Source organism: Peromyscus maniculatus, chromosome 19 (assembly GCF_049852395.1).
Source record: "Peromyscus maniculatus bairdii isolate BWxNUB_F1_BW_parent chromosome 19, HU_Pman_BW_mat_3.1, whole genome shotgun sequence".
Lineage (NCBI taxonomy): Eukaryota > Metazoa > Chordata > Mammalia > Rodentia > Cricetidae > Peromyscus > Peromyscus maniculatus.
The window spans coordinates 67,448,058-67,474,461 of record NC_134870.1 but is presented as its reverse complement, the minus strand read 5'-3'; the positions used below and the strand labels follow the sequence as shown (position 1 = coordinate 67,474,461).

General features: G+C 49.1%; 1 protein-coding gene across 3 annotated transcripts in view; it reads right to left on the bottom strand.

Moving 5' to 3' along the window:
* Positions 1 to 26,404, bottom strand: part of Zbtb7c (zinc finger and BTB domain containing 7C) — a 337,455-nt gene that overhangs the window by 82,643 nt on the left and 228,408 nt on the right. Inside the window, exon 1 of one of the 3 annotated variants that reach the window (XM_006973837.4) lies at positions 3,604 to 3,936. The exons of the other annotated variants lie outside the window; for them this stretch is intronic. The gene's annotated coding sequence lies outside the window, so the exon portion shown is untranslated. Of the gene's footprint in view, positions 1 to 3,603; positions 3,937 to 26,404 lie in introns of those variants that run through there. 3 annotated transcript variants of the gene reach the window in all.

Below are 26,404 nucleotides of genomic sequence, written 5' to 3'. Positions count from 1 at the left end.
GTGGTGGCTTCAGAAAGGAAAACATCTCTCTGACTAATGCGAAGGAGACTCCAAATTGCTCTTGGCAACAATCTCTCAAGCAGTTCCCCTCCCTCTATTCATCTCCTCAGTTCCCAGCCAAAGGAAAACAAACTGAACAGCCCTCTCTCTGGCCCAACCTGTGGGGCTGCACGGCCCAGCCAACAAACATCCCTGTGCAATTATACACCTGTGTGATTGCTGTAAACACAGGACAGCCAGCCGGGTGAGAGCCGTGCTCGTCAAGCCAACCATCTCGGTATTAGGATGAAAATGCCTGTATTCTGACTGTGGGATATCAAAACAGAATGCAATCTGATCCAGTAACCTCAAGCTCAGATTTTTCCCCCTCTTTAGGAAAAAGAAGAAGAAAGAAAAAGTAACTATCATCCTGCCTAGAGTACTGTGAATTCCAGAGAGGCAAGATCCCAGAGCATCACACCGCCAGGCAGGAGCAATGATTGACATCTATCAGCTTGTGGTCCTCCCAGAAGTGACAGTTAACGTTAGAGGTAGTTATCATGCCATTTGAGATGGAAAGAGAGTCAACAGACTAGATCCTGAAACGTGTATGGCTTCTGTGTCTTCCATCTGACATCATTCTATTAGGACAGATATGTCCGGTCAGCTAACAAAGAGGGCAGAGTGTCGGGCAATACAGTTGATACAGGGATCTTTTCGGTTGAGCCCATAAACCTCCAGGGTAGGCTAGAATAAGCAACCAAGTCCTATGATGATGGGCAAGCTCCTGTCTTATGGTAAGGTCAAGGGCTTAAAACGGCACGTGAGCCCCGAGAGCATGGGATACACCATCCCGGCTACTGCAGAATGTGACTGGTACGTCAGGAGTGTTCTTAGCCAGCCTGGCACTGCTCCAGAGAGAGGCCTGTCCTCTCAGAAGTTGCACAGGGCTGCTTCTTCTGTGTCAAAACCACAGGCTCAATTCAGAACTCACAACCTGAAGCCCGGAACCAGCAAACAGCCGAGGCTCGATCATCTTCCTGGGCATTCGGGGCAGTGCTGATCATGCTGTGGGCACTCTCTGGGCCACAGACAAGCACCTGTGACTGCCGGATGGGCACAGTTGTTAGTCCGGCGCCTATGACCGCCTTCCTCCCTGCCCTCTCCCATCTCTGCTCTTCACTCAGGCCTCCCATGTCATCTCCCCACCCACGGCCTTACTTAGTCAACCAATTCCCAGTGAGAGCCCCGCATTCCTGTTACGACTCCCACTGGCAGAGGTCAGGGTCTGGCTGATTTCATTTACTGAGGGCGGCTCAGAATTTATCATAGTGCCCAGAGCCATACAGCACACAATACAATAGCTATTGAATTGGTCTGACTGGAAAAGGACGTAGTTTTCAAAAATAATAATAATAATAATAAATTAATTCTATCTGTCACATTTACATACTACTTTATGTTGTACTGTAACTGAAACAATCTCCTCAATTATGGTCTAAGATGGAGGTTATGATGGGTAGCTCTGAATTCAGGCTCATGGACAGCTAGCTTACTTAACGCTTGTGAGCCTCAGTTCCCTCATCTACGCGGTGGGTCTGATGATTCCGACCCAGTGGGGCTGAACTGAACTGTCCACAAGAGAAAGTGTGGCCGGGTGCTCTCTGGCACAGTGTGTCTCTCTGAGCTCCACCTCTTCCTTTGGCCTCCAATCTCTGCTTTATCTTCAACACTGAACCTGACCAGGCAGGCCAAGGCTCCTGCTCTGGCAACCTGCAGGCCGGGGCTGTCTAGGTCTTCCTACTTAAAGTCCCTGGCCCCCATGTCATCTGCTTTTTGAAATCTTTCCCCGAGTCCTCTGGCAGTCAGTGAAGAGCCTTTACTTCTCTGGGTTTCACTTAGAGCGACACAGGGATCGGTCTACGGTCTCATCCTATGCCATGGAGGGGAGGATGGGAGAATCCAACTCCAGAACTCTGTGCCTTGCTCCGCAGGGCTCCACAATGTCCTGTGTGCCCCGTGTCTACCACGTATACTAAGTGTGCCATCTCCGGGGGTGGGAGGTGGGGCGTGGTGTCTCTAGGACCTGGTTGGCACAGATGCCCACTGCTCTGAGTAAGGGGCCCTGGACTCCTCTGCTGTCTCCAGTGTGATTTTGGAGAATGTCTCCCACCCGGTTTCTCACCTGTAAAATGGAGTGGATAGATGAGGGGTGGTGGTTTGGGGGAGCTTGGGTGGCAGCACCATAGGAATGCCATACCAATCAGGGAGAAACAGCTTTTTTGAAAGAGTGGCTTTCTTTCCCCACTCAGCTCTCCGTGGCCCTTAAGGCATCATGGTGGCAGTACCCAGGCTGCTTTTAATTCCTGGAACTCCATCCAGAAGGGGCTCCTGCGAACTTAGTGGAAACGGGTAGGAGTGGAGCTAAAACTTGAACCTTTGCAAGTTCAGCCCGATCCCTCATGCATCTCCGCACCACAACCACTCCCATCCTCCCGACCCCTCCAAAACCCCACCGAATCTGGAGAAAACGGCCACACTGCTTCGATCGCTTCCTTTACATTTTTAAATTCCGCAGTTAAGGAGGTGGGAAGTGGATCACCCGAGGAGCCAGCACCGGAACTGCACAGAGTCAGGACCAGCTGCTCCACCAAGAGGGCAGCGGCCCCTTGCCTGTCTGTCCACCGGGCAGCCACAGGCCGGGGCAGGAGAAGCCAGGGTGAGAGCCTGCCGCCTGGGGGATCCTCACCAGGAGGCATGAAGACTACAGGACCCGCACTGAGAAGCTCCCAACACGGCTGGGCTGGGTGGTGGGCCACTCTTGCATCCCGCCTAAGTCCCTGGGGACTCAGGTATTGCTAGGGAGACCGAAGTGAGAAAGATTGGGGGGGGGGCGATGACTTATGAGTAGGTTTCCCTGCACTCCTGGCACCAGGTTGCTACACCGCCAGAGCTGCAAGACCCCAGCTTGACTCACTAGACCAGAGAGTTTTCACTGTCTGCCCACTCAGGATGGAGGGCACGGAGGTTCCTCCACTCCTTCAGCTCCAGATTCAAACTCCAGGACCCTGATAGTACTTCCTTCGCTGCGCTTAAGGACATCTGTGGATCCCCCTCATTTTTCTGCTCACGTCTGGGGACCAAGAGTTCTGCCAAACTGCCATGGTTTTGTCCCTTAAGTTTTGCATCTGATAGTCCGACAGACCAACTTGCTTCCCCCCCCCCCACACACACACACCCTGGACGCGGGTGTGCAGTTTAAACGGGTCTTATTTGTCCGCAACCGCCTTTGGAGGTCTCAAAGGAGGCTGCCAGGAAGGGAGGCCACGGGTGTTGCCGCAGAGTTCCCCAGGTTCTGTCCCAGATTGGGCCCCCATACCTCCTCACCCTCATCCAGCAAGGCTAGGGTGAGAAACCGACTCAGCCGTGGCGCCTGCCAGCACCGGCAGGAGCCTCTCCGTGCCCGGAGGCGCCTCCCGGGCTACCGGGTCCCTGCCGAGCCAGGCGCCTGCCGAGCTCCCCCGGGCTCTCCGCCGGGCTCCCTCCCACCTCCTCCTCGCCGCCCCTGCCCCCGGGGAGCCCTGATCACATCCCCATTCCCGGCCAAGGCTTCCGCAGACCCACCTGGCCACCCTGGGGACGTCGCGCTCTTGCCCGGGGCGGTATCCTGAGCTCCACTAGGGTCCGAGGCTGGGAGTCCACGCGGCAGCGCAGCGCTGCTCCGGGAGCCTCCCGCTGCCGGGGAGAGGTTGTCATTGATTTGCGCTGGGCGAGTTAAGCCATTCCAGGAGTGGTTTGGAGCGAGCACTCCCACCCCTCCCTCCAACCAGAAGTATTTGGCAGCCAGCCCCTTCCGTCCACCTGTACTGTTGAACGCGGGACAAGGACCAATTGCTCCAGTGGCTTTTTCTGCATTTCTTTAGAATACGTAAATCAACCCTTTGGGGAAGGTAAAACAGAAAGAAATGAAAGCCAGGACCGCGCGCGGTGGAGTTTTTCTTTCCTCCTCTCTTCTCCCGGGTCCACCCCCCCCTTCTCTAATATTTCACAAAAGCCTTACCACTTATCTCCAGGCAAGGGAGGCATTTTATTATTATTGTTTTATTCAATTCTCTGTGTCTGTGTTTTATTTTTAGAGGCAATTTTGTTTCCATTTGCCTGAAACCTGAGCCCAATAAAATTACTAGAATTATATGTTTTCTCCTTAAAGGGTCGTGATTGTAACTTAACCAAATCAAACACTGTATAGCAATCACTCAAACCACACCAAAAAAAAAAAAAAAGTGTGTGTGTGTGGGTGCCAGTGGTAAGCACAGAACTGCAGGTCCCAGGGGTCGTGGGGTCTGGCCTGGGTGGGGTCATGAGACCTAAGGAAGGGGCACCCACTACCTCCTTCCCCCATCAACAAACACTCACTTCACAGCCTGACTCAATGCCATCCCACTTGGGGTGGGCCAGCCACCATCACAGAGGTGTGGCCCTGCACCCTCTCCCCGGCCTGCCACACCACACCCTTTTTGTAAACTGCCATCTGGGAGGCTCTGGCTGGCTGACTCCTAAGGGCTCCTTCCTCGGGGAGCTGTCTAGTCACCTGGGGGAAATGGCTATTAACTCTTGAACAGCTGGCTGTTCTCAGGAATGGGGGAGGAGCCAGGGAGGGAGTCCTTGTTGAACAGATGTGCCCTGTGTCACAAACCACAGGAGACCCTGGGATGCTTGGCCTTTCATGTCACTCTTCCACAGGCAGGCCAGAAGCCCTGCACGTCCCGCAGCCAAGCAACAGTGACCCACAAAGAATTAGCACCGGATGCGGCGAGCTGAAGAGCAGCCCCCCCCCCCAAGATGGTCCCACTAAAATATGACTGTCATCAGGTCACTCCTGCCTGAAATCCATGTTAAATTCATGTCTTCTTGGAGTGTGTCCTGTGCAGAACCCATCCAGGCGGGCATATAGAAAGGGTCTCTCTGTAGTTCTGATAAAAGCCAGAGTGCTTGGGACACGGGTTCCCACATAGCCTGGAATGAACTTATTAGCTTCTCCAAGCATTAGCAGAAGAACCCAGAGGCGGTGTGAGGGAGAGGGGCTAGAGTGGAATAAGGAATTGGGTGTGGAGGGGACAAAGGGGGCACATCATCAGAGCAGGTAGCTGGTCTCAACTGCAAGATCAAATGAGTCTGTCATCATCAAAACAACATACTCCCGGAAGAAAACCAAAGAATGACAAGTTTGCCCACATAGTCACTGGTTATATAAATAAATAACCAGGGGAATTGTGCTCCATTCCCAGACCTGGGCAGGTAAACGGGCCAAAACAAGATCCCAATGGGGCTGGGACCCATCCAGAAATGCTTGTTGTGTATGTACCCAAGGAGTTCGCCTCAGCAGCCGTAGACAGGACAGTGCAATGGGGGCCACTCTCGGGCAGATATCTTGGGCAGATAAAGCACCTGGTGGGGGATGGGAAAGTGTGGGGCAAAGTGCATAAGACATCATCCCCTAAGGAACAGGGTGTGGACTTCTACGGAGTGCCAAGGGACCATGGCGACTAGAAGACAGGCTTATGTGCACAGGCAGGCCAGAAGTTTATGCAGCTGTGAGAAGGAGGATATGTGGGAGGAGAGTCGGGGAGTGAAGACCGGAGGTGGAGTCCTGGGCAAGCAGACAGCTGGCCTGGCTCAGAGGGTCCTCTTAGTGGGTCAAACAGTAGGTGGGGGGTCTATGGGGTAAAGCCAGTTCATGGATACAGCTTCAGGGTAGGGCCTGCTTTCTGGAGGAGAGAGGGGGAGGTTTGGAGCATTTTTTTCCCCAAAGCCAGATGAAGCAGGGGTGTGCAAGGAGGGTATGGGCCAAGGGGATACAGAAGGGCTGATGTGGGGAGGGGTAGAAGAGGGGAGGTGACTGGCCCAGTCTGTCCCAAGCAGCCCTTCCTCACAGGACTCCAGCCAGCTCCGAAAGGAGTGTCTGGGTGGTGCCAGGGCCACTGAATTTACAGCCAAGAGCCAGGAGGAGAGCTGGCCAATGTCCAGTCTACCCGCTGGGTCCCGTAGTGGACGGCCGGTGTCATGCCTCCCTCCCTCTTAATCACTGTGTGCGCCCTGCTGGGACACTCCCTTTGGAATAGCTTTGGGCAAAAAAAGAGGGGGGGTACCACCCCTTTAGCCTTACTCTGTGCCAGCTGCCTCCTGGGAACAGGAACATAAATAAAGGCAAGTCAGAGAGGGTGGTAGGCAGAGGGGCATAGGGAGGCTCCCAAACCACCCACGGAAGGGGCGCTGGGCAGGGCAGACTCTAGACCTATGATTGCCCATTTCCTTCTAGGCTTGTTCCTTCCTCCTCCAGGCTCTCCATGGTCCCCTCCCTCTTACTCACCCAGCTCTTCTGTTCTCTCCCTCCTGCCCTCCATCAGCTGGCCCCACCACCCTTGACTCCTGTCCCGTCATCCCAGGTCAGGTTAGCCAAAGCACTGGCAAGCAGGCTGGGTTCACAGGCACGCCGATTCTTGCTGGCCCTCAAGTCATCTCTCCTCACAATCTAGTGATGCAAGGCCTCCTTCCTACCTCAGTCACAGGCTTGGCTCGGGACATGCAGACATCCCACAATCGAATGAGCTATTGGCCTGATAGGAACCCCAGGCAGGGCCCGCTTGTCACCATGATGTGGTAACATAGACAGCTTTTATGTGTGGGCCACACAGGAGCACAGTGTCCATATGTGTGGACATAGGAGCAGGACACATACCTGAGCTGGGCCCATCCATGGTGAAGTTACAGAGCATTTGTCAAGGGTCTACTCCCTCATTTAGTCCTCACATCAACACCACCAGGCATTTCTATTGCCTTGCCATCATTACTGATGAGGAAACTGGGGCCCCACAAGGTCTTAGAACTTGCTCAAGGTCACACTGCATGGTTACATAATAAAACTGGTCACCACACCTTGGTCTTCAAGGCTCTGGTGCCCAAGGGCTGCCCTGGACTTCAAGTCTTAGATCTGTGTCTAGGTATGTTGGTTTTTTTTTTTTTCTGTAGAACTGGGCTTGGCCCATGCATGCCTCAGTTTCTCCACCTGCTGAACATGAGGGCAATGGCTCTTACCCACCCCAGAAGGTATTATTAGACAGAAGGTTGGACTTGGCTGTAGCCTGGAGAATGCCCTTGTCACAGGGAACTGGTGTCACTCAAGCTGGGGACAAGTCAACTTTGCTGTCTCCTCCTTCGTGGCCCCTGCTTTGCCCATAGTCAATCACCCACCGGCTAGTCCATTTCCACAACAGATTGCAAATCTCTTCCAGCTACCCCTTTGGGTGCCCAATGTCCCCCACAAATGCTGACAATGACTTCTGTGGACACACTTTAGCCTCTCTCTCTGACCCATCCCTGGCTTGCTCCTTAGCCCCATGACACATGACTGTCCACAGAATCTGATCGAAACATGAATCCAGTCCTGGTGTATCAACAGTAAAATGTTTGTCTCACATGTATGAGGTTCCAGGTTCAATCACTAGCACTATTTTAAAAAATCAGATCCTGTACAGGCCTCTGGACTGTGTATGAAGGCCACAAGACACTTTGAAATCCCAGCTGCCCTCTCCAAACCATCCCCCTGCTGCCCCATACTCCTGTCATAGGCAGGCAAGTCACATTCCCTTTCCTTGGCTTTCATTTCCTAACCTGAAATGCTTTCTTCCACCTCACGTCTCACAGAAATGTCACCCTCTCAAACAGGGCTTTCCAGACCACACAGATAAACCAGGAGCTCCCCTTCCTCCCTGTCCCTTGTCCAAAGCCTTTGATCAAAGCATCATGCCACTGATACACTTTATTTTATGGGATGCTTCAGCTGATTGCATTCTTTCACTGTCCCTCTTTAGAACGGAGGTTCCCTGAGGGCCAGGACCTGGTGTCTTTCAGGCCTGGCATGTGGTCGGCACGGGAGCTGCTGTTTGAGAGAACTCACAGCTTGGGAAGCACAGCTCTGGCTCTGGTCTGGGTTTTGCCACGGGTAAGCCATGTGCCGCTGAGGATGTTCTGCACCCTCGGTGATAGCACGTGCCTCTCCAGATCCTCAGCCTCACCCTCTGTAAATGAGGACCACAGATGTGATGCTGAGTGTGATGCTTCTAGCACAGATGTTCCACATCGACTTATTCATCCTGAGAGAACTAGTGGAAGGGGATGGCACACAGGAAGTGTCCTGGCTACAGTGCTCTGGGCCTGGCTGTGGCAGGGCCTGACTTCTCTTTGTTTAGAGCCTTGACTTTTTATCCAAGACAATTTGAGAGGACTGAAGGACTGAAAAGCACTATCACATCCCTGATACAGGACTTAGTGATGGTCTGCAATGCTAGCCTGCCCCCACTGCCGACAAGTCACTCATGCTTGGAAACTGAGCTCCTCTGGAGATAGACGCAGCATGACAATTGCCTTCCAAGTCACCATTTGCTCCCAGTACACTGGCTTTGAGGGTCCAGACTTATGGTGGTGTCTGTGGTATACACACAGACAGAATGTGCTCACTTTAGCTTCTCAGTAGTGTTCTACACCTGCTATCTTTATTATTGTTTTTGTTACTATGATTATTTGGTAGTGCTAGAGATCAAACCTAGGGCTCTCTGCATTCTAGACAACTGGTCTACCACTGAGTCACATCCTCGACCCTTACTTGGGCTTTTACAACAGTCTTTGAGAATAGTCCTAAAAGGACTTGCATCCCTTTGCAGATGAGGAAATCAAGGTCCAGATTAAAAAGTGAATGGCAGAAAAAGGAGCCTTTCGACAACAAAAAGGAAAACTCTCAGTGAGATTCAGATTCATAGTCTATTAAAAATTTATATGGCATTTTTCCATGTTAGAGAAAACTTATGAAACTGAAGCAAGGTCACGCAAAATGAGAGAGGTGGATCCTGTGGCAGCACGGGCAGCTGGTCTCCATTCTTCCTCTCTTAAGAACCCAACACTGCATTTCAGTCTGCACTTGACAACAGCCCACCTTGAACTTGTTAGGTGCACAGCAAATATTTAATCAAAGTTTGAGGAAAACAGAAGCCCCAGGAGTGTGAGTAATAGGATGATTGTGTCCCTTCCCACAAAGATCCACCCGGAGGGCCCTACCAGCCTTTCTCTTGGTAGCTTCTCAAGGTTCTACACTAACAAGTCAAGACTTTGACTCTGAAGCTCCAGTGGTCTCTGAGAGCATCCTGTGCTATTCCTCCGATCCACAACCAGAGCTTACTCAAGTGTATTAAATGTCAACTTGAAATAAGAAGCCATTGCTGTTTGTCGTCAAGAGCAGAGAGGAAGCCGTGGACAGTCTCAGCACCTCTTCCACTGTACTGCATGTGGTCACCCAGTTTATCAGAATCCGCCAGCTGCTGATGTACACTCTTTGGCCACTGTGCTTCAGTAGCAGACCCGGTCATTGCCAAGCTCCCCAAACTCCTCCATTCCTCCAAGTACCCAGCAATTATCCAGAGAAACAGATCCCAGGGGCTGGCTGGCCATTAGCTGTCCAGTCCTGTGGGAGTTGGAGGATGAGGGTGAGAGACTGTGGCCCCAAAGGGAAGGACTGAATGTCTTTGGAGACTGCCTCTTACTTCTTGTTCCTGGGCCAGCTGGTGCTTGTCTGGGGCCAGGGAGCTTCAGAGGGGAGGTGCTGATTAAGCAGAGATGCTGGAGTGTTTGCCCTTGGGGAAGTGAAGGAAAGAACCTCTGTGGAGCTGGGACTAAAACCACAGGGACAAGGCTAGGCTCCAAGCCTGGCTGGCTGTGTGGGTAGCAGGGAGGGAGAGCAGTGTCCTAGCCCTCTGCCCAAGGTCTGACTTCCTCTTAGATTGCATGTGGCACTCAGGGCAGCAGAAGGAAAGGGTGCCAACCAGGAGCTTGAGCTAAGCCTGGGTGGGGTGGGGCTGGGCCTGTCACTACCAGAGCAGGCTGGCAGCAGAGGAGGAGGAGGCTAGGTCAGATCCTGGCTAAGGTGGGGCCCTGGTAGGAAGAGGGGACATCAGTTGGGGGGTGGGTGGGCCCCCCTTCTTTCTCCACCTCACTCTTCCTTCTTCTCCCTCATCCCCCCTCTCGCCTCTTCTTTCCCTTCCTTTCACGGGTATACACTACCCCGTTCCCCCTTTCCCACCTGGACTTCGGCTTTGGCTCTAAGATGACAGAGCTGACCTTTCGGCAGAGGGACAATAAACACGTGAGTGTCTACTGCGACCTCAGCAGGCCACTCCGCTCTCAGCCCCTTCCGCAGCACGAAACCTTTCACCTCAGCTGATCCTCACCCTGGGACACCAGAAGAGCCGGAATTCTAAGGCCTATATACAGTGAGGAAGTGGGATGGAGGGTGGGGAGGTGACTTATTCAAGGTCACCCTGGGAGTAGGCCTGACTCCCTGCCCAGTGTTCCTGTTCCCAGCCCTCTTCCCCCAGCAGAGGAGGCTCAACTCTGTGCTTCTTCCAGACAATATTTTTTTAAAGGGAACATTTGTACATAGAAAATTAAGAAAAAAATGAACAAAGAACTTCAACCTAGACAAAGCTGTGAATTTGTTTAACATTAAGTGAATATTTGTTATGTAAGACAGGCTCCCTACGGGTCCAGCTGCTCTCTGGCCTTGACCCACACTCCCTTGGGCAGACATGGCGAAATCTGACCTGTCCTCTCTGGGTCCTTTGCATCTATGAATTCCCATTGCCCAGTTAGGTTACTTGGACCCTTTGGATATAAGAAATATTCCCTGGGTGTGAAGAGTCTGTCCTTAGCCAAATTTTAGACATGGTCCTCCAAACTTTCTGTACTAGGCCATGTCCTTAAACTCAGTCTTGGGTCTGCCTAGGCCAATTTCAACAAAAACCTGCTAAGTCTGGGGAGAATGCTGTCTACCCATTCCTGGTATGGAAACACTCTGGCCGCCTTCTGGGAGAGTCCTGAGTTCATTCAGCAAGAATTTGATGCTTTCTCTTGTTATTTTCTACCCACAGCCACTCCCACATACTCCCTTTGTATCCTACGGTTCAGAGCTGAGCCCAGTGTCTTGCCTGTTGCAGCCCTGGCTCCACTACAGCCGAAGGAAGGACAGAGGACCCGCCCTATTGCAATAGCCCCCAGTAAGGGTTTTCTTAGCCGTTTTACTAAATTAGTATTTAGTATGAATAACTGTTCTTTTAAAAGCTATCAACTCAGAGTTACATTCAGTTCTGACCCCCAAATTCACATCTAGCACCCCAAGTTTCTACTTTGATGGAGTGACCAGAGAGACCCACTCCTGATCCAATACAGAGTTCCAGGCAACAGTCCTATGAGGCACATTCAGTGTACATTTTTATCCTTAAGTTTCTGAGAATGCTCTCTCAGGCTAAGGTTGAACTCCAAACTTCTTTGGCCGAAAGGTTCTTGTTTGAAACAAATCTTTCTGGATGGAAATACCTTTGATTCTCTTCTGGTGATTTATTCCTGACTCCAGAGAAGGAACTTCTGGCTCTTTTGTGAGGCACTGAGTCCAGGAGCTGTGTTAAGAGTCAGGGGCAAACTGCAGACCCGTTAGAGCGAGAGGCCAGGGCTTCTTGGTTTGGGAGGTATCAGTAGGTGAGCTTCTGGGTTGACCCCACCCCAGCCGGGCGACCTCACGCTCCAGCTCCACCACTGCAGCACTAGCTCCTCCCTCTTTTGTTGGCATAATTAGATCAGGAGACTTTTGAAGTTTAATGGCTTCTTTTGGAGGTCTTCTTCCTCCTGTTACTCCTTCAATCTCCCCTTGACTCCCCCAGCCTGGCCATATGTTCCCCTGTGGGCCCCTCCTTCCTCCATCTCTGTTCACCCCACAGCTTCATTCCTCCCACTTCAGCCCCTCAACTTCTCACAGTCACTTGAACTTTAGACTCTTGACCTTCCTGACGGAACCATAAGCAACCGTATATCAGGGTAAAAGACAATCTTGAAGGTCTCCTCCATAAATATTGGTAGCATGCTCTGGCCTTCCTGTTGAGTACTAAGCATATAACCTTAGCTCATTCCATCTGTCAGGAACCAACTGATGAACAGGAAATGGAGCGAAGTTGAGGGCCAGCTAGAGTGTGCAAAGCAAGGCGTTTACACGCTACGTTTGCATGACTTACAGTTGAGACTTAAGAAGCCCAACTATAGTGTCAGTTTATGTATTTGGGTGTGCACATCATATATATGTGGTACCCTTTACCTCCAGGCGGTACTATCAAATTTACTTATAAAACCCTCTAAGACAGCTGTATTCAAACTGGCTTAGATATAAAGTGTACTTGTCTCCTTTTGTCTGTGGGTTCACTTTCTACAGTTTTAGCTATTGACAGTCAGCCTGAATCCAAAAATATCAAATGAAGGATTCCAGAAAGAAACAAGTCATTGAATTTTAAAATATATTTTGTGTTGGGGGTTATTTGAGCACAAATACTATGATACTGTAACACTTGATTTGGTATTTGAGAGCGCTACTAAGTAACCGGTGGGTGGGTAGCATACACATATGGGATACACTGGATGGAGGGAGGATTCACATCCTCGGCATGACAAATGGGAAGGCATGAGATTTCATCATGCCATACAGAATGACGTCCCGGGGATCATGGAGGTAAACAGCAGCCTAACGTTACAACACATGTTGAACAACCTGAGCTGTTCACCTCAGTTCATCCCATCATGTAGGTGTTGTATTTTAGCCTTCCATCATCACAGCACGATACAATAAGGTATGTGGAGACTAGAGATTGCATTTACCTGAGTTTTATGTATGATTGTTCTGTTTTATTATGAGCTATTGTTGTTGCTAATCTCTTCTGTGACTAATTTACAAATTAAACTTTATAAAAGCATGCAAAGATAGAAAAAATAGTATATTGGTTTGTAGGAATTCACTAAGGGTCTTGGAACATACTATTGTATTTATAGAGATTAAATATTCCTAAAACTCTCAAACATATGAATTTATTCAAATGTTTGCCAAGTTCATGTAATTTAAGCAAACTTTTTATAAATAAGACAATTTTAATATTGCTGGTTTCATAAAACTAGCAATGCATTAAGTATGATACAAGCATATATTTTGAATTTAATGTTCTTTTTGTTCTTTCATTCTCTCTCTATATATGTCCTAACATGCATGTGTTATTTAAAAAAAAAACAGCTAAGAGGGAAATAACCTAAATTAATGGACAGCTCTGTTTAACGTCTTATACAGTTTTCATGAACAACCAAAGCATAACCACTATGAACATGTGTACTGACTGTAGGTGGGATAAACATTTTATGAATAGACTTTCCAATAATAATTATGTTGTGGGTTGGTTGAAATAGTTTTCAAAATCTCCTTAGTAACTTGCTACCTTAGATCTATGCTAAATTAAATCAAGCAACAGACCTTCATTAAGGGCCTAGGTCACTTCTAAATAAGACAACTACTGAGGCACCCGAGTCACTAAGCTCAAGCTTACATTTCTGTGCCCTTGGGCCCTCACTTTTATACAGTACAGGAAGGCGCCATAGATTGAATCTGTCCAGAAACATATTCTTTTTACCACAAAGCAGTTGTGCTGTGAAACAGTATATCCCATAAAAATGTGAGATAATGTACTTATAAATTTTCTAGTTTGCTACAAAATCCTGGCATGTGATAGATGATTATCTATTTCAAATCCTGAATGAAATACTGACATTAATTTGATTTTAAATGATATTTTCTCTCACCTTGTTAAAAAAGAAAGAAAGAAAAGACATGCTGAAAGACAATTAGGAGTTAGGCTTGGTGGTTCCCGCCTGTAATCCCAGCACTTGAGAGACTGAGGCAGGAGGATGGCTATGAATTTGAGGCTAGCCTAGAGAATACAGTGAGTATTAGGGTAGTCTGTGCTACAGTCAGATCTTGTCTCAAACAGTAACAACAATCATTTATCTGACGAGTTAACTTGCATGAAAAATATTATCAAATACAAGAAGATATTTCATTTTTCTTGTGTGGTGTGTGTGTGTGTGTGTGTGTGTGTGTGTGTGTGTGTGTGTGTGTGTGTGTGTGTGTGTGTAAATGGCATTAGTGGAGACATTTTGGAAGCTGCATAAAGTCTTCAGATGTGTAGCCTTGTTCAGAACAACCCTTGTTGTTCGTGACGTGCCTGGGATCATGTCAGGAGCCATAACTTTGAAAACTGTTTTCAACCACCATGCCATTGAAGTAACCAGACTTCTAGCAAATGAATTCCCATCGGATCTTTGACCTTGACCCTCTTATCTCTGCTATTTCATGTGGAAACCTCCTGCTTTACTGAGTCTTCTCTGAAAGGCATTGCCACCAATGGCTTCCAGAGTTCTCTGTCTTCAGCAGAAAGGGAATTTCTCAGAGCCCCAATGGAAAGAACTGTGGTAGGTTCTCTGGGGTTCAGGCTTCTGGTTGTTGTCCTTAAGTAACCGTGAGCTCTACCACTAGAGCAAATCAGGACTTCCAGACTTGTAGGACAGAGGCTACTGCATCCATAATCCCACTAACCCCAGGGATGCGGAGCCAGGAGTGATGGTGAGACTGAGCACAGTGATGGAGGATGAGGACAGGCATTGCTCATTACATTACTGCTGCTTTGGGGGAACCCCTTCTCCTTTTGCATTGAGCTATCCGGAACCTACGACCATTTATCTGATGAAACAGCCACCTCTTCCTTGTGTCTGATCTGTCCATAATCCAGAGTATTTTCCACTGGAGGAGGACCAGCTATGGGTGCACATTCCGTAAGAATTAGCTCTCTTTGTAACAGGACATGATCAGAAACATTGGTGGTATATAAGACTAGCTGGATGGTCACATTTGAGGATGTGGTGTGAGAGATAATCAGGGGTTCCAAGGAGCTAAGGGTGACTTCATAGAGCCAGTGCTTACAGAGCCCTCTTGGGAAAATCAACCCAGAACCTGGCTTTGTGTATGCATAACAAAGGTCACTTCTGAGTAGCCCAGGAATTTTAGGATATTTGGATATTTAAGTGTGTGTGTGTGTGTGTGTGTGTGTGTGTGTGTGTGTGTGTGTGTATGTGGAGAGAGAGAGAGAGAGAGAGAGAGAGAGAGAGAGAGAGAGAGAGGTGGTACACACACACACACACACACACACACACACACACACACACACACAGTCACACACGAAGCTCATCAGGTTGCAGCCTCAGAGTCCATAGGTTAACTTGCCGCTTAGCAAACTCAAAAAAATCCCAAGTTATCAGTTACCATTCTTGCTGCACCCGTGTTCACAATCTGGCCAAATCAAATGAGATCAGACTTATTTAATAAACAAGAATAATCTTACACTGATGGTCTTTGTTAAAAAGTAGACAGCAATTATGGAAGGTAATTTTGTAATTCAACAGAAAATACTAGAACACGCTTATAGTCTAGTGGCATCTGTCCTCTTCATCAGCTGTGGGGTTAAGAGGAAAGGTGTGTGTGTGTGTGTGTGTGTGTGTGTGTGTGTGTGTGTGTGTGTGTGTGCATGTGCGTGCATGCGTGTGCACACTCATGGGTGCAGGTGCAGGTGCAGGTGAGGAGGCATGGTGGATAGAAGGACCAGTAGTTGGCTGGGTGGCTGATTGCTGAACAGGACAAGGATATTGACCTGTACTTTCTCTGTGGCATCCACACCGAATGGAGCATGTGCTCTGGGTGGCTCCCATGTACTCAGGCAGAGACTGGACTCACCCACTATGCTGGTTAGCTGGTCAGTGAAGGACACCGTGTGTGGCTGAGCTGTCTAGAGTCCCTCCATAAGGCCAGACCAATCAGAGGATGCAGTGGCTCTGCACAGCGACCCTGGCCTTACTGCAAGGCCACTGGGACAGGAATCTGAATTGCAGCTAGACATTTTCTATAGTCTCTGCTTAGCCCTCTGGGATAGATGGAAGGACAGAGCAGAACTAAACGGCCACTGCAAGATCAAAACAGTGTACTTTGGCTTCCTGCACAAACCACATGAAAGAAAAGACTGATTGTTCACCCCCAGAGACAGGAAAATAATCACGACAGCTGTGTAACTGTGCTTGGAGCTTTGCACGAGTTATTATTATTTTTTATAGTCAACAACAACCCCATAAAGTCAGTATATTATTTTCTTTTTTTTACAGAAGGACAACTTTGAGCCAGGATCTGAACTCAGCCCACATTTACCAACTCTGAAATCAGCCGCAATCACGGGGAACTGGCTATTTTGGGGCTCTTAATGCAATAGCAGAAACCAATGCAAAGTAGAAGGCAGACTCTGCTAATCACAGCAGAAGGAGAACATCAGTTAAGGCCCTTGCTTGAGGCTGTGGATGCTGTTTGGGGGCGTCTGCTAACAGAGAAGCAACAGCTTTCTGTCCAGCAGGTTTACGGAGACATGCGTTTAAACGGCGAGGACACTGTGAAGTTCTCGATAGGCCGAGTCTCACCGAGCAGAGAACAGTGCAGTAAGTGGCCAGGCCGTGCAGCAGCAGAGGCAGCAGCCTCTCTGGGAGCCATAGCCAATCCTTCTGAACACGTGGGTAGGATGTAGATTCCTGGGGTCCACCTGGGCCCACAGAATTGGAATTTGAATCCCAAATCTGTATTCTCCCAGGCTTCCCAGAGGGTGTGGATGAAACAGTGTTGGCGGGTAATTGAGTTTGGTTGAACCGTACTTAAGCAATGCCATGGTTGGGATGGTACCCGCGGACTTCACGGGCCAGGGAGTTCGCTAGTTCTCCTTCTCCAATCTCCCACCAGGCTGGAGGAAAGTGTCAGGGCTGACCATCAGTCTGGGTCCCAGCCACTCTTTCAGCTCCTGCTTTGAACACACCCTCCTGTGTTGGCAGCTTGCAGCGTCTTGCTCCTCCTGGCACGTCTGCTCTGAGGGCAGGGCCTCTCGGCTCTGCCCGTCTTTCACACCCCTACCTCCGGTCAGACAGGGGAAAGTTATGCACATCTGCATTGTGAATTGGATACAAATAATGGTTGTGGGTAGTGTTCCTGGGAGTGGAGAAGCAGTGGGACAAAGGTGAGGTGACAGCCAAGAGGGACAGAGGTCAGCCACCCCACCAGCTTGATCAGAACCATTTGTGCATGCACGGGACAATGTATGGAAGGATGGATGAAAACAGGTGACGTTACGCATGCCAGACTGTGGAGTCTAAATACTGGGGAAAGGCAAGGATAAATATATTCCTAAATAGCCATTATTGGGACGTGGCTATTTATGATGGGCCTTGACTCTGGTTTACCAGGTTCCTTGCCAGTGTGCCATGGCAGGCTGCACAGGACCCTTCAAACCTAACTAATCAGTGGAACTGAGTATGGAGCATGTTTCTTTTTCTGGAGGAAACAGTTCATGTCATACATTAGATCTTAAGTTTATCAACTCCTGAAAGTTCAAAAAGACCATTCTGGTGAAAGGATGGAAGACAGCTAGAAGTGTAACTATGACATGAGTCCTTTACATATTGCCCATGTCAGAAAGAGAGGGAGGAACTAACTACAAGTGGTCTTCCCCAGATAGATGATGAACCAGATAGACTGAAAGGTTTTGATGAGAGCAAGATGAACATTAATATGAACAAGATATCATATTAATAAGACAAACAAACCTACTCATGGCATATAGGGGCAGCAGGGAATCACCATGGGGGCCACCCACATGCTCTACTTTTCCGCTGCATGAGTAGGGTGACATGGAAGCGGGGAAGATTCAGGCCCCTGTTGCAGAGATGTCCAGAGTCATTGCCCTCCAAGGACGATGGGAGGAAAGATAAAGCCTCCTTGTAGTGACAAAGTCACTTTGTGGGAAAATGGGGATTTGGTTTCACAACTTTTCCAGAACTGTCTCTTGCGTAAGATGGGACACGTTTGACAAGAATCCCTTACTGAGCAGTGGGACGCCATGCGAATCGCCTTACAAGTATTATCTTGTTTATTCTTACTGGAGCCCAGGCAGGCTGAGCAGTCCTAGAGCTCCTGTTTTACAAGGGAGGAAGTGGAGGCCCAGAGGTGTTGAGTCATTTGCCCCAAAGCAAACAGCAGGAAGTGAAACAGTTGTACTGGGAGCCTGTTGGATTGGTCCACAGCAAGGTTGGTACTTGGACGCCCTATGATAGAGGAGATATCTTGTGGTCTAAATCAGCTCCATCTCTGTCTTCCATAACAGGGCTGGATTCTGAATGTCTTAGGCCTACGACTCCATTTGCCTTTACAAAGACAGTGCTGTGCATGCACTTAAAACTATTCTGCCTGGTAGTTCATACAAGTATGCCAATACTTCTGATTTGATGGCCATCTAGATGAGTCATTTTCTTAATGCCACCTATTGAGCAAGTTTCTGAGGCTATCATTTCACTGGTGGGCTAAGGAGGTAAAAGGAGGTCCAGAGAACCTACCTGAAGTCAGCTAGCAAAGGGGTGGAGCTTGACTGTACCCATCTTCCTTCTGCTTTCTGGCCTCTTAGTGAGCAAAGGACCTAGAGATGCAAGGGTTAGCTTCCTTGCTGGATTTGCTTCAGATGACGGGGCGTGGAAAAGCTCCCTGCCATAGCAGAGGGAAAGGAAGGACAGGAAGGAGGGCAGGGAGTCAGGAAAGAGGCAGAGGAGGGGAAGGGAAACTTGGATAAGTATGGGATACATGTCGGGAGTCATTAAAATATCGAGGGACGTGTCGGGAGTCATTAAAATATCGAAGGATGACCTAAATACATAGCTGCAATCTCCAAACATTTCATAAAAGTGGCACTGGCCACAGAGCTAGGGCCCAGTAAGCCACTCACTGCAGAATACAAGCAGGTGTGCACTCTATCTTCTGGACTACAGTTTGAGGTCAGAGCTCCCCGCTTCGTTATATGCTCCTATGGAGACAAGTATGATCCTTCGGCTAAAATCAGTGGCTCTTAAGCTTCTTTTCTTTTGCAGAATTTGACCTTGACTTTGGAAGCCCTAGGGCCTACAAATCATGGGGTATAGCAGGCAGTAGGAACAGCACCCAGAGAACAGAATCAGCAGATATGAGTGGATAGGGCAGCCTCTGTAGGTCTTGCCAACTCTAGAAGCCAAGCTGGACCCAGACTCTGTGAGGTCCTCAGTGTCAGAGCATGCAGCCAGTGCTCCAAGAAGTCAGGCAGGGCTCAGAGCTGGCATGATTCCAGGTGTGTGACCTGGGTCCCGAGTCCATCTGAATAGGTACAGTGAAGTAGTTTGGGGCTGGATCCAAGTCCAAGTGAGGTAAGAGTAGCCCCTTCCTTCCAAATGACCCAGTGGCCTTTGGGGACCCAGGTAAGGAAGGTAGTTCATGGGTGGAGGTACTGAGCTATGGATTCATGCTAAGGGGGCAGGATGGGGTTGGGGTGTGGCCTGGGAGAGTAGTCATAGTCCTGACCCCACACCAGCCTTTCTGCCATAATAATCTCCCTGTAGGTTCTTAGAGGCTCACTCCACAGTCCTCCCATGGCTGTGGTTTCTTTTCACTTTTGAAATGAAAACTGCTTCTTAATCTTGAAAGAAACCTTGCGTGTTTCTTAACTTTTTGGTTTTTTGTTTGTTTGTTTGTTTTTCAATTACGACTCTATAGTGGCCATTTACCCATGATGCACTTCCCTCATCCTCTATCCCTATGTTTCCCATTACCATCTTACCCTCAGGTACCTTGGGCTGCCATCCTCTGCTTAAACCAGTGGTCCTCTGAGCTATCCTGTTAGACATTCAAATCCTGCTCTCTTCAGGAGAATTGCTTAGCGGATCTGAAGAACTTTGCATAATAGAAAATCCATGAAACCTTACACCCTTACCCTATAGCAGCCCTTACCAGCGCAGCCTCTCAGGGTTCCCAAATGAGGCCAGAGCTGATAACCAAATGGCTTTTCCTCAGCAGGCATCTACCTCCACTCCCATTTTCCACTTGGTGCCATGAAGACTCAGAAATCCGGAAGCTAAGTTTGTTAGGTTTGTGCATAAGATAGAAGCACCTAGGCCCGCACTTGGCATCCTAGTTAATGGGCCCCAGGAGACTGTGTGTTAAGACTTGGGTTCCGTGGCCTCTTCCAGAGAGCTTCAAAATTACTTGATTCTCCTTCAGGTTCTTGGCAAGCCAGAGGACTGAGTTTCCCTGGACTGCACATATTCTTTACTGGATTACATGGGACTTTATCTCATTGAAATTTTAAGTTAGTGCTTTCTTGTCACTGGGATATTTGCATGGTGTGGACAACTCAGACTCCCCTGGTCAAGCTGATAGTCACAAGCTTAGTACATACTGTAGCCCAGATAAACAAGTTTTTGTTTGTTTTGTTCTTTTGAAACAAGGTCTCATGCAGTCCAGGCTATGTAGCCTTGAACTTGCTGCATAGCCAAGACTGGCCTTGAATTGTTGATCCTCTTGTCCCTGTCTCTAGAGTGCTGCAGTTAGAGGTGTGTGCTACCATGCCCTGCAAAACCAGATTTTTAGATCACCCTTTTCCATCCAGGTGTGTGATCCTAATGAGGTGGGGGGAGGGGATAATAGCATGCTTGGGCTGTCACAGTCACTGGGCTCCCGGGAGACCCTGTATCCCCTCACTTTACTCCTAAGGAAGTGGGGTGTGGCAAGGTTACAAAGGACACCTGTGTCTAATCAGCCTCCTCTGTAGAGATCTATGAAATGATGCTCAGCAGCCTGGGAGGGGTGTGTACACTTATGCCCCACCTTCATCTGAAAGTGACTGGGACCGGCACCCAAATATGACTGCAGTTTAAGGGAGACATCGGAACTCAGGAAGCAAATGAGGTAAGGGAAAGCGGATCAGATGGAGCCAGGCTTGAGGTGAGCATGAGGAAGAACACCCACAAGTCCTCGATGGCTACAGACTGAGTCCTGAGGAGGAGGAGGCTGTGTTAGCCTATGGGGCTCTGCCTCCTTAGTCTCTAGGACTTGCCTCTCACTCACCTTGTGCCGGTCTATCAAAAGGACAAATCTCTGTGCAGAACAAATTACATTGAAAGGTAAAGTATGAAATATATAGAAGGGTTGCTTATCCTGACTTTGTCTCCTTAAAAATGCCCCCTACACTGCTCAGGTCCATGGGATGCTTTGACTGAAGCTGTCATCATTGGTCAATAATTCTGAATGGACACCCAAAGATGTCACACAAACATGGGGACCATCCAAAACATGTACAACCTTTTCTGAGCTCAAATTACAGCCATCTCCCATATGTGTGTGAGGGGGTGGGCATATACCATGGTTCTGTGTGCCCCTCTCCTGGCTTCAACTGGGAGACGTTAAGGCACCTAGAAGGGAGACAGAAGGGACATCAGATTGCAGTGTAAAGTCTAGGTCTCCTTTAAGACCCTCTAACATCTGCAGCAGGAATGATGTGAGATAACAAGAAGAAAGAGTATCGGGGAAGAAAACCTCACACCTTTAGGGGACTCTCCTGCTGCAAGATGGCAGGCAAAGGACTGAACTGTCACTCAGGAGACTTGGGGTTGGATAACTCACTTTCAGAATGAAGATCAAGATGTTAGCTGGAAGTCAACTGGAGATCCAGGGCAGTCAGGTGTAATTTCAAACGGTGTGAGTGGGGCAAAGAACTGTGGGCAAGCAAATCATGGAGGGTTTCCCCAGTGTGGTCTTTGGCAGTAAACTGAGGGTGCTAACAGAGGGGAGCTTTTTAATAAGCAGAAGTGTTCATTAGTAACAAAATGTTTCATATAAACATCATATCAATAACACATCTCCAATACGTTCGGTTTTGGTTCGACCATGGGGAAAAGGGGTTCCCTCAATCGAGATGAGCCAGCAGTGGGGTGGAGCTATCCAGGCCAGGAGCTAAGTAAGACAAGACCCGGTGCTCCTGTCTGAAGCCCTCCATATTTCCCAAAGTGACTGTCCTGGGGGTTGACAGACAGGGACTTAGCATCTGGTTTTACAGAGGTGGAGACTGAACCTGGAGTTGGTGAACTGAGCTGTCAAGTAACAAGGGTTTGGCTGTTCCCCAAACCGCCCAACTCTGGAGTGGGACTCTGCCTAGCTCCGTCAACTCTCACTATGTGGCGGTGGCAAGTTCGTTAGCCCCTCGCTACCTCTTTTCCTCATCTACAACAGCTGCTGGCTACATCACACAAGCCAGGATGTGGAAAGTATCAAGAATAGCCCTTTGACATATACAAAGTGCTACCTCAGAGTGCCAAATGCAGAAACTCCCAGCCCCTACACCAGAGGGGGCCAATGGCAAGGTCCCAAATATATCCCCCATGCTGCAGGAGAATCCCACTCAATACTGGTCAAGGCAGTCAGTGCAGGATGGAGAGGGGCTAGAGCCCAAGGGATGTAGGGAGCAGGAACCTGGAAATTTTCCCTAGTGTCCTGGAACAGTCTCTGTTTCCTCTCTTAGAACTTTGCCAAGCAGGAACACACAGGCTGGCTAAGCCCACGCCAAACAGGAACAAAAAGGTATCTGGGCCAGACAAGCTGATACATTAAATATGCCCAGGTTAACACTGGGCAAACGCTGCTCCCAGCAGGGTCCCTTCTCTCCCTCCTTACTCCTTCTGACTGCTCTTGGTGGATTTGCTCTAGTTCCTGCCAAGAGTCCCGTCAGAGATAGCCACTGGTTTCTTTGCCTTTGGGGAGGGCTGCAAAGGAATCAGGCAAGCAATCTCTGGCTACCTTTCTCATCATTTTGGCTTTAACAGGCCACTGGATGACCCTAGGACTTCAGTGGTTTCTGAAGTCCTGGACCTAAAACCTTAGGAGCAGGGTATCAATTGTGGGGCAAAAACAAAACAAAACAAAACAAAACAAAACAAAACAAAACAAAACAAAACAAAACAAAACAAAACAAAACAAAACAAAAAAACCCTGCTCCTAGCCTTAGCCTTGCGTCTATGAGTGCATGTCCCTGGGAAAGGGCTTTTCCTGGTCCTCACAATCTCCTGGGTCTGGAGGGCTGAGAGAGGCAGATGGACTTGAACTTTTTTGGCTCTCTCACCCGTTAGTTTGGTGGAAGTCCTCAGAGGTTAGGCAGCAAACCAACCAGTGGCATTCTCTACGGCTGTGGCCACGGACAGGGCAAAGGGGGTATGTTACATGGCCGAACCTATGCTTTCTCGAAGTCTGGAACTCCTTGGTTGAGACTGCCACCATGCCCACATTAAGCTCAAAGAACCAGGATCTTTAGCTGGATCGCGTGCCTCATCAGTCAAGTCCAGGCTGTTCATTTCTGGGCAGAGTAATTAATTATTGCCGTTGAACATGACTTCTCCTGGCCCTTGGCTTCCTTTTTGCAAGACTTTCTCAATTTTTATTACTGGCTTGGCAGGACACTGGGGTGTTCATTCATTCAACGAATGCAGAGAGTGTCTTGGCATCTCTGGCTCTGCCTCGGTGGGCTCAGAGGGGAACAGGCTGCAAAAAAGGAAGATGAGCAGAAAAGGAGAATATCGCGCATGGTCTTCTCCCTGTTACTGCCCTGTCCATGCATCTGAGGCTTCGGAAAACAGCTATATTAATGATGGTTTGGGGCTGACATGCAGCTCCAGGGAAGCAGGCAGACTAGGGGTTAGCAGGAAGCTAGGAGAACGTTCCCAAGGCGTCCTCTATAGTGCGAGCTCTTCAGGGGTTAGAGATGGGAAGACTGTGTGTGTGAGAGAGAGAGAGAGAGAGAGAGAGAGAGAGAGAGAGAGAGAGAGAGAGAGAGGGCTCCGCCAAGGCCTCCACTCCCTTCTTCCTCAGCCCGACATCTGCTTCCAATCAGCCAATCAGAAAGCGGTGTGGGGTTTCAGATCGGCAACCTCTCTCCCTGGGTAAGCCTCTCATATACTGTACCCTCATGCTACAGTCCCCCACCTACCTGCACCCCTTTCTCTCTGTCAGGTCTCCTGTATCCCAAGCTGGCCATCAAGTTGCTATATATCCAAAGACGATCTTGAATTTCTTATCTCTTCACCCCCATCTTCTGACTGCTGGGATTGTGCACCAGCATGCCAGGTTTATGGAGTCCTGACGTTCAAACTCGGGGCTTCGTGCATGCTCGGAAGGCATTCTACCAAGCGAACTACACTCCAGCCTCATCCTGAGGTTCTTTTGGGTGCTTCATTTCTATTAGGCACAAACGGTGTGGCGTGGGCAGGGGATAAGAGGGACCCAACTGGTCCTCAGCAAGTGCAGCCTGTATCGCAGTGTTAACTAATTGGCTCAGTTAGTGAGTGTTTCCTAAATGCCAGTCCCTGCATCCATCTCTCCCAAATGGGTCTGAAAATTCTGGAGGGGGTGGTCATAATTTATTATTTTACCCTTTGTTTTCCTAACATATAAAATATATGCACATGCTGGGTGGTAGTGGCACACGCCTTTAATCCCAGCCCTTGGGAGACAAAGGCAGGCAGATCTCTGTGAGTTCAAGGCCAGCCTGGTCTACAAAGCAGCCTGGTCTACACAGAGAAACTCTGTCTTGAAAATCCACTATGTATATGCACATACTGTAGAGTCAGACTTCTCTGGTGTAAAATCTAAAGGCCTTCCATGTACCGGCCTCAGTTTCTTTGACCATAAAATGGAAAGAACAATCAATGCTCCCTCCTAGATTCTTATGAAGTGTGGATAAAGTAGCCATTATAGGTCATGCAGCTCAGGGCTGGACAGATACAGGATGTCCAGTGAATGTTTTAAATAAAAGACTTATGAATCTGAAGAGAGACAAATTACTTCCGATCAAAATCTCTCTTCATAAGCAAGTTACACGTGTGCCTTCCTCCTGCTCCAAATCACAAGAGCACTGGTAATTTATTCATCTGAACTCTATGGTCAAGGGCAATACAAAGACAGATGTCACAAGCTCGGTGACCTTGGGGTCCAGATGACTGGTGTCTGAGTCCGTGATCTTTCCCCACCAACAGACGTATTAGACTCACTCATTTCAGCCTCATCCCTCTCTAAATACTTTATTAAAATGCACAACAGTGGCCTGAGTGACTGGCAGCTCTCCTGCCGTACTTCTCCTGGATGCTGCCCCCTTCCCACGTGTGGATCACATCAGTGCTCACTAACAGCTACAGTAGAACCCATAGGCATGTGGGGCAGCAGGCTCCTAGAGCAGTCCAGAGATGACAGCCAGGGCCTCTTAGTGCCCCAAAGTTCAGCTCTCTGGAGCCACGGTCCCCCAGTATAATGCCTGGCAGGCCAGCAGGATGACAAGCGCCCCTACAGGAGCAGACATGTCCCAGTCTTGTGCAACCTGTTCAGATAATGGTTGAGCATAATGAATGGAAAAGTCACCATGTTAACCGCTCCAATCTGAAGTTGCCAGTGTGGCTCACACTTAGACTCCCCTTCCATCTACACTGTCCTCAGCACAATGACTGGGTCTGAAGGGGAGGAAGGTGACGCCAGGCTCTGCTAACAGTCACCACTGGCTGGTTGCCCTGGAGAAACATTTTGTTGCCACTGTAGATGAGAAGGGGCTAGGATTCCAAGTGCCTCTGGGCAGCCCAGGGTCTTCTCACTTCTTCCCAAAGTAATAGTAAGCCAACCGTCTTGTTGAGAGCTAGTATGGTGACCTCATCAGTGTTCCCTGAGCATGAGCTTTGTCATGCTATACCCTAGCATGGAGATGCCCTAAAAGTAAAGCAACAGAATAGTAAAGAGGCACAGTAGGGCAGCAGCTAGGAAGCTGGATAGGGTTCCAACTCTGTCCCTAGCAAGCAGTGTGACCACAGGTCACCTCCCTCTGAGATTCAAGTGCTCCACTTACAAAACCATGGGCTTGGCTGCTGACGCCTGTGGCCCGGCTCTGTTCAAGATCCTGATTATTTAATCTGTTGAATAACATCTGATGTGGTGTAGGTGTAGAGATAGTGACCATTCTTGCTCAAGAAACTCCAAGCATGCAAAAAGCAAAGTGATGTATGCACCAATGTCCCTCAGGTCACAGGGGAGTCTGACGTCTGGAAATGCAGCCTTGGGATGAATGAGACGTTGAGCTAGCCATACAGAGAGACACAGGGACAGCAGGGAGTTTATGAGTTATATGGTGACTTTCTTCGCGGGACAGAAAGCATCCATGAAAGGTTTTCCTTGCCTCAAATAACTAACTGCTCCCCACTCTCCAATCTAGGTTCCTACTCTGGGATTCCACCATTTAAGAGAGATAGCATCGGGGTTGAATTTTCTCTGATTTGAAGGCTCTGTATGACCAAGGTGAACAGCCAGGGAAGGATGCTGGTCCCACCAGGTTCAGATGGGAAGCCTCTGTGCCGGCCAGGTGGAGCCTAAGAGTCTGATGCTGGAAGAGAGGTAGTGTAGCCCCGAGGAGGCCGCAAGAAAGAAGGACCTCTCAGGATGAATTCAAGTTAGAAAACCTTGAATTAAGTTCCAGAGGACCCAGGGAGCTGGGCAGGGGAAGAAAATCAAGGGGTGTGCCAGGAGAGGGCAAACTGGGAGTGGAGGACACAGTGTTGGCCT